At 46.9% G+C, this 8842-nt stretch overlaps 1 protein-coding gene across 4 annotated transcripts in view; it reads left to right on the forward strand.

Moving 5' to 3' along the window:
* Positions 1 to 76: 76 nt before the first annotated feature.
* Positions 77 to 8842, forward strand: part of ZNF569 (zinc finger protein 569) — a 98015-nt gene continuing 89249 nt past the window's right edge. For all 4 annotated transcript variants that reach the window (XM_073016544.1, XM_073016541.1, XM_073016543.1 and 1 more), the window contains exons 1-2: positions 77 to 214; positions 362 to 556. The gene's annotated coding sequence lies outside the window, so the exon portion shown is untranslated. The remainder of the gene's footprint in view (positions 215 to 361; positions 557 to 8842) is intronic.

Below are 8842 nucleotides of genomic sequence, written 5' to 3' on the forward strand. Positions count from 1 at the left end.
CGGAAAAGGCGGAGCCGCAACGAAAGGGCGGGGCTGCCGCAGTGGGAAGAGATCTGAGTTCTTAGCGCATAATGGAAAGGAAATGTTGAAAGCAAGATTTTTACCTAAGGAGGCTTGCCCGATAAGCCGACCTGAGGGAAGAATATGAGTGCAAGAAGTTTATTTGGATGGAGAAGTGAGACGGGAGCGATGGGAACGACTGTAGAGTGCGTCGGTGAGCCGATTAGCTCTGTGATCAATGAGGGCTCTGTCAGCTTGGGAACTCTGGGGGATTGTGTAGAAACAACTTCCAAGTTGTCACAACCCCCAGGCCGATGAAGCTGACATATGTCTACACCATCTCTCTTCCCTATTGTTTTAGAGCCACTCCAGAGATGTTAAAGCTCCAGCACTTCCAGCCTGCCTCATGGGAAGGTCTTAGGCTGAGTCTATAGGTGCCTGCAGTAAGAAGCCAGCGGTCTGCATATGATTGCCCAGGGGTAGTGGCTGGGTACCAGCAGCATTCACTACAGGCCTGCCTTGGATACCGCCTAACGCAGTGCTCTGCATATCACAGGTATTGGAACATCTCTAGAAAAGATTGCCTTGTCTTATGAAAATGGCTTTTTAAAAAAATCCTAATTCCAACTGGTTATTCTAGCAACTGATACAATAACTGACCTCCAAAATGTTTCCCAATGATTCCTACCTCCTACTATTCACACTCTTTTTTTTTTTTTTTTTTTTTTTTGAGACGGAGTCTTGCTCTGTGCCCCAGGTTGGAGTGCAGTGGCGCGACCTCGGCTCACTGCAAGCTCCGCCTCCCGGGTTTACGCCATTCTCCTGCCTCAGCCTCCCGGGTAGCTGGGACTACAGGCGCCTGCCACCACGCCCGGCTAATTTTCTTGTATTTTTAGTAGAGACGGGGTTTCACTGTGTTAGCCAGGATGGTCTCGATCTCCTGACCTCGTGATCCGCCCGCCTCGGCCTCCCAAAGTGCTGGGATTACAGGCTTGAGCCACCGCGCCCGGCTTTTTTTTTTTTTTGAGACGGAGTCTAGCTCTGTCGCCCAGGCTGGAGTGCAGTGGCCGGATCTCAGCTCACTGCAAGCTCCGCCTTCCGGGTTTACGCCATTCTCCTGCCTCAGCCTCCCGAGTAGCTGGGACTACAGGCGCCGCCACCTCGCCCGGCTAGTTTTTTGTATTTTTTAGTAGAGACGGGGTTTCACCGGATTAGCCAGGATGGTCTCGATCTCCTGACCTCGTGATCCACCTGTCTCGGCCTCCCAAAGTGCTGGGATTACAGGCGTGAGCCACCGCGCCCGGCTATTCACACTCTTATGTAGTTCCCTCCCACATTGTACCAGGGTTGGACTGTGAGACTAATAGAATATAGTACCAGTGATAGATGTCACTGCTGAGATTAAATATAATAATAAAAGGCACATTGACTTCTGTCTTAAAGGCTGCTGCCCCCACTTTGAGAGAAGTTAGTTGCCATGTCATGAGGATACCGAGACAGCCTATGGAGAGGCCCATGTAGCAAGGAACGAAGCCCTCCACCCAATAGCCTGGGAGGAGCTGGGGCCTTCCTATAACCAAGTGGGTCACCCTTGGAAGCACATCTCCCAGCCCCAGTCAAACCTTGAGATGACTGCAGCCCCTGCCAATTATTTGACTGCAACTGCATGAGAGACTCAGTCACAAGCACTCAGCTATAGCAGCTCCTGTATTCCTGACCCTCAGAAAGTATGTGACATACTAAATTCTTGTTGTTTTAAGCTTCTGAGTTTAGGGTAATTTGCTATGCGTCAACAGATAACTTCAATGCTGTGTTAAATGCTACAGTTGACATTTCTTATTCTTTCTTTTTTTTTTCTTGAGACGGAGTTTCACTCTTGTTGCCCAGGCTGGAGTGCATTGGTGCGATTTCGGCTCACCACAACCTCTGCCTCCTGGGTTCAAGCGATTCTCCTGCCTCAGACTCCTGAGTAGCTGGGATTACAGGTATGCGCTACCACGCCTGGCTAATTTTGTGTTTTTAGTAGAGACGGGGTTTCTGAATTCTTTAAATACAGTTTCTAAACTTGTGAGATAATTCTGTCAGAGGGAGATTATTACCAGTTTCCTCTTTTTCCTTGTGATGGAAAAATTAAAAACCTATGGCACTGCTAGATTTTTAAAATTTAACAAAGATGTCAAGGGTCCTTGCTTCATTTGATTTAATATTAATATAAGTGGTTTATATGACAACACTTTGAAGTGACTATAGTAATTAATTTAAAATCACCATTTAGGATGCGCATGGTGGCTCACACCTGTAATTCTAGCACTTTGAGTGTTGTAACCAAGTGAGTTATAGAGAAATGCCACACTCTGAGACTAATTCAGGAGTCCTTTTATTGCCAGCGACCGAAACATGGCTAGAGCTCAAAATTCTCTCGGTCCCGAAGAAGGGGCTAGATTTCTTTTTATACCGTGGTCTAAATAGGGGAGGGGGAGTATAGCTGAAGCAATTTTTACAGAAGCAGAACAAGCAAACAAATTTAAAAAGATTAACTGCTTACAGTTACAGAAAAGTAAACAGTTCCAGGTTCAGGGGCTCAAACTATCACAAAGAGATAATGCAGAGGCTTTGGGTACCATCCCCCGAGCACGTCCCCAGGAACTGCTGGTTCAGCTTGTCTCAATATCTCATCAGTAAGCGCATTCCTGGATGAGCTAGGAGTCAGCTTGCACTAGTTATGTCCTTAAGGGATGGGGGGATAAGGGGGATGCAAGTGAAGAAACAAAAATGGGGTCTGTCCAGCTCTCTCGGCTAAGAGAGACGATCAGGTTAAAACAAGGTAGAGTATCACGTTCCCCACTCATGTTTTGGGGAATCAAATCATTGATTCCTCGGTTATAACGAGGGGGTTATATTGGGTCCTAAGATACATAAGTTTCACAGAAGCTATGCGCTGCTTTATAAAGAAACCAATTTAATATACAAGACCCGAAAACTAAACCTAACAAGAGGAGGAGAAGGGATCCTGCCAATCCAGTAATTAGAGGATTCAGCTATGGATTCCAGTTAAACATGTTTTGGTACCAGGGGTGTTATTTTCCTGTTCTTGCTGGCGTCTATCTAGATTTTTTCAAAATCTTTGGAGAGGATCCTTTATGACTCCAGACTGATTGGCATAGAAACGACAATTCTCTCCTAGAGCTGCACATAACCCTTTTTGGGAGAGAAATAGCAGATCCAGGCCTCGGCGGTTTTGAAGGACTACTTCCGCTAGAGACTCCACCTGGGAATGCGGCATATTTATGGCTGATTGGAGATTGCTTAAATCAGCATCTACTTGTTGAGACAGGGACATTAGTCCAGTTTCTCTCTGAACCAGGGCAGCCATGCCAATGGCTGCCGATCCAGCTATGCTAAGGCTGGCCAGAAGGGGTACAAGGAGTGGGGCGGCTCGGCGAAACCTGGAATGTAATTCAGGGGGAGCGATGAGAAGTTGCCCTTCTGGCCCGCTGTACACGCAGACCTAGGGGAGCACATGAACCAACATGCACAGGAGAGGCCCAGGTTCAGTCCCATTGATGCAGCGAGTGACGCCTGAAGTATGGGCCAACCAGCTATTGTTAGGTGTCTGGTAGGAGACTGAGGCGTTTAAGGAAGTAAGTAGAGATTGATTACAGGTGGCCTGAAAGGGAGAAGCAGACAAGTTATACCTGGTGCTAATTAGACAGGAGGCGTTTCCTGACACGTATCCTAGTGTAAGGGCATGGGGGCGTGTACGACAAGGAAGAGAGTCAATTTTAGCCTGGCTTCTACTCCTAAACTAACATAATATGGGGGTTTTGCTTTTAGGCACAACCAACAATCTTGGGCTAGTTCAGGCTGGGTAAGATTAAGGAGGTAACGTACCCCGTCCAGAATGGACATTAGGCTGGGCTAGAGATGTGGTCATTATAGCTGAGATTTAGGAACCTGGAGAGGTGGCGGGATGGTTAAATCGTCCCTGTCTGGGTGTCTTTGGAACACAGGGTCACCTAAATCAGTTAAAGGACCAATTTGCTTAGGAGGGCTCCATGGGACCAGGATTTTTTTCTGGATGGTGAACATAGTTCCAACATCAAATCCCGAGATATAAAGCCTTAATCCCCATGACATGCCATAATACCATTGAGCCGAACCAGGGTTACGGACAGTTATAGTAAGAGCGTTACAATTTTCTATAATACACGGTCTAGGATGGGAAATGCGAGTTATGGAGAGGGTTGAGAACTGGGTTGATCCTCCAGGCTAAGTGGCTAGGGTTACACACGACCAGTGAGGGCAGAAAAACTGGTAAGAATCTCAACAACTAGAGTCAGGGTGATTTCCAGGACAGAGGTAAAAGTCAGCATTCTGGAGTCCTTTTTCTGCACCTTTAGAGCTTCCACATCCAGTCCGGCTTCCTGTGTGTCCGAACCCTGCAGCAAGGTCGATGTTCCCCACTCCCATGACCGGCAGGTGGTGGTGTTCTTCCTGGGTACTGACAGGCTCTGGGAACAAAGCACATAAATCAACTGCAAAGAGACTTCCTTGGAGGTTCCTGCCTTCCAAGTGGTGTTTGCAAACATACGTCCTGTTGCGAAAGAAGTGAGAAAAGAGTAGAGAGGGGCAGAAGGCATAATAGGCAGAAACAAACAAAAGAGGTAAATAAAGAGAATTAATCTGATGGCTTCCCTCAACTTAGGTGCAGTTTTAAGGGGCCTCGCCCAGGCTTGGGGACCCATGTTTCTTGCTGGGCTTTGTTGGCTTTTTTGATGCGAGAGTGATGAATCCAAGCAGAAATCCCATCCACTTTCAGAGCTGTTGGCGTGGTGAGGATGACAGTATGAAGTCCTTTCCAGGCAGGAGTGAGTCCTTCTTTCTGCAGCCTTTTAACATACACCAGGTCACCCGGCTGGAAAGAGTTGCAGGGCCCCGTCTGGTCAGGAACTGGATTGGGGTGTGCTCCCTGGACAAGCAGCTAGATGATGTCCTGTACCTGTTGGAGAGACTGCAGGTACTGTAACAAATTAGCTTGTGAGATTTCTGCTAAGTGGGTATCTCTTAGCTTAGGCAAGACAGGTGGAGCCCTTCCATACATGATTTCAAAAGGTGAAAACCCAGCCCGGTAAGCGGTGCATCTTACTCTAAGAAGGGCTAAAGGAAGGAGCTTTACCCAATCCTCACCCGTCTCTAGGATTAATTTTGTAAGAGTACTTTTTAGGGTGCGGTTCATGCGTTCTGCCTGTCCAGAGCTCTGAGGTCGATAGGCGCGATGGAGTTTCCATTGAATGTTTAATGCCTTGCTGACCGACTGAGCTATGGACGAGGTGAAGGCTGGTCCATTATCAGACCCTATGGCAACAGGCAACCTGTGTCGAGGGATGATTTCATTTAGTAAAAGCTTATCTACCATGGTGGCACTTTCGTTTCTGGTGGCAAATGCCTCAGTCCATCTGGAAAAGGTGTCTACTAGCACCAGGAGGTATTTATACCCGGTTTTTCTTCCGCAAAGTCAATTTCCCACTTTTCTCCTGGCGAGCCTCCCCGGAGGCGGTGGCCTGAGCTGGACTTGGGACCTTGTTTGGCGTTTACCTGAGCACAAGCCGTACACAGGAGAGCTGCTTGGTTAGTTAAGTCCTGAAGGTGAGGGATCTTGAAATGGCTCCTTAGAAGCTGGGCCAGTTTTACTCCGCCCAAATGGGTGGTAGAATGCAGACGATTGATTCAAGTTTCCTGAGGGCTCAGGGCATGAAAATTCTGGAATCAGGAAGAATCCACCAGCCTTTTTGATTTTCACTGGCTTGAAGATCTGAATCTTGTTTTTCTTCTTCTGGGGAGTATTCTGGGTGGTCTGGTAAGTCAGACTGCAGAAAGGACACAGCGGGCAGTAGGGTCAAAGGTGAGACTGGGAGCCGAGCTGCCCCTCGAGCTGCAGAGTCGGCTCTTTGGTTACCACGGGCAACGGCCATGTCTTCTCATTGATGTCCTTTGTAGTGAATTACAGCCACCTGCTGAGGAAGCCAAACAGAGATGCACCACGACGCCCGGCTAATTTTTGTATTTTTAGTAGAGATGGGGTTTTACCATATTAGCCAGGCTGTTGTCGAACTCCTGACCTCAAGTGATCCGCCTGCCTCAGCCTCCCAAAATGCTGGGATTACAGGCGTAAGCCACTGCGCCTGGCTGGGGCTATTGACTTTGAAGATAATTTAGGGGGTGAGGAAAATGTTCTATGTATTGTTTTAGGTGGTGGTTTCATGGGCCTATGTAATTGTCAAGACTCATCAAAGTGAACACTTATTTGTGTTATTATATGTAAATTATACCTTCATTTTTAAAAGAAAAAGCATACTGTTGAGAGTATTGAGTAGTGATGTGGGCCAGGGAACAGAGAGGGAGTAGAAAAGAAGTAACAGAACTTTATCATAGTCTGCAGAAAGATAGGACCCTGCCAAGGTCATCATCAGCATTTACGGCCTATGACAGGGCGATTCCTCTAGGCAGAGGAATTCGAGAAAGGAGCCTCTAGGCAGACTTAGCTCCAAGGCTCTGGGCTAACCCAACCTGCACTGACCATCAGTGCTCACTTGTTCCAGTGAGCTTATGCCTATAGGTCCAAGCCTTGAACTACATGTGGTGGCCCTGGACACTGTCATCATTTAAAAGGATACAGGCCCCAAATTTGGCCTAAAAGGAGGCACAGCGCTGCCTTGCTCTGGAGCAGAAAGGACCTTACCTGGGCCTGAGTGTTGTTTGTTTGTTGTAGGGGAAAGAAAGAGAGATCAGACTGTTACTGTGTTTATGTAGAAAAAGGAAGACATAAGAAACTTCATTTTGATCTGTACTAAGAAAAATTCTTCTGCCTTGAGATGCTGTTAATATGTAACCCTAGCCCCAACCCTGTGCTTGTAGAAACATGTGCTGTATTGACTCAAGGTTTAATGGATTTAGGCCTGTGTAGGATGTGCTTTGTGAAAAATGTGTTTGCAGGCAGTATGTTTGGTAAAAGTCATTGCCATTCTCCAGTCTCGAGTACCCAGGGACACAATGCACTGCGGAAGGCCACAGGGACCTCTGCCCAAGAAAGCCTGGGTGTTGTCCAAGGTTTCTCCCCACTGAGACAGTCTGAGATATGGCCTCGTGGGAAGGGAAAGACCTGACCGTCCCCCAGCCCGACACCTGTAAAGGGTCTGTGCTGAGGAGGATCAGTGAAAGAGGAAGGCCTCTTTGCAGTTGAGATAAGAGGAAGGCATCTGTCTCCTGCTCGTCCCTGGGAATGGAATGTCCTGGTGTAAAACCCGATCGTACATTCTATTTACCGAGATAGGAGAAACCGCCTTGTGGCTGGAGGTGAGACGTGCTGGCGGCAATACTGCTCTTTACTGCACTGAGATGTTTGTGTAAAGTTAAACATAAATCTGGCCTACGTGCACATCCAAGCACAGCACCTTTCCTTAAACTTATTTATGACAGAGTCCTTTGCTCACATGTTTTCCTGCTGACCCTCTCTGCACCATTACCCTATAGTCCTGCCACATCCCCCTGAGATAGTAGAGATAGTGATCAATAAATACGGAGGGAACTCAGAGACTGGGGACGGTGCGGGTCCTCTGGATGCTGAGCGCCGGTCCCCTGGGCCCACTTTTCTTTCTCTATACTTTGTGTCTTTTTTTTTTTTCTTTTTTTTTTTTTTGAGAAGGAGTTTCACTCTTGTCTCCCAGGCTTGAGTGCAATGGTGTAATCTCGGCTCATGACAACTTCTGCCTCCCAAGTTCAAGTGATTCTCCTGCCTCGGCCTCCCAAGTAGCTGGGATTACAAGCATGTGCCACCATGCCCATCTAATTTTGTATTTTTTAGTAGAGACAGGGTTTCGCCATGTTGGTCAGGCTGGTAAACTCCCAACCTCAGGTGATCTACCTGCCTTGGCCTCCCAAAGTGTTGGGATTACAGGTGTGAGCCACCGTGCCTGGCGTCTCTGTGTCTTATTTCTTTTCTCAGTCTCTTGTGTCCATCTTGTGAGAAATACCCACAGGTGTGGAGGGGCAGGCCCCCTTCAGTTTGTTGTTTTATAATTTTTATTTTTATTTTTTGGTGTTTTGTCTGGTTTAGTTTGATTTTTTGGGTTTTTTTTTTTTTAGAGACAGGATCTCACTCTGTTGTCCAGGCTAGAGTGCAGTGGCACCATCATGGCTCACGGCAGCCTTGAACTCCTGGCCTCAAGTGATTCCCCTGCCTCAGCCTCCCAAGTAGCTGGAACTACTGGCACACACCACCATGCCCAGCTAATTTATTTTTATTTTTTTGTAGAGATAGGGGGGTCTTGCCATCTTTCCCAGGCTGTGGCCTGAGTGTTAATAGGGATGTAGCTTGGCATGAGTGTAGGGTGCTCTGGATCTGGGTGGGATGTGGCCATCTCCTGGATCAAGTTGATCATGGGAGTAGCCTAGGATGAGGAGAGGCCACAGCCCATCCTGTCCTGAGAGTATGTGGAGGTGGGGAGAGCACAGGGGCAAGGGTGAAACAAGTATCAAAGTATAATTTTCAAAAACTTGTAATTTTTAACTCTTTTACAGATATTCAAAGATTCATATCACTTATTAGCAAGGGAATTGGAAATTGATTTCCAAGTGAACAGGTATATACATTTTTTTCAGTGAAAAATAATAGAATATTTGAATAAGATTGCAAAGTTAGATATAAAAACTATTTAATATCCCTACAGGGCAATAAAACCATACCTTTAAGGTTATTTCTTCCGCATAGAATCAATTTGTAGCTATACCAGATGAATATATGAAAATGCATCAATTGTCTGCAAGTTAACATCTATTTTTACAC

Source organism: Chlorocebus sabaeus, chromosome 6 (assembly GCF_047675955.1).
Source record: "Chlorocebus sabaeus isolate Y175 chromosome 6, mChlSab1.0.hap1, whole genome shotgun sequence".
Classification (NCBI taxonomy): domain Eukaryota; kingdom Metazoa; phylum Chordata; class Mammalia; order Primates; family Cercopithecidae; genus Chlorocebus; species Chlorocebus sabaeus.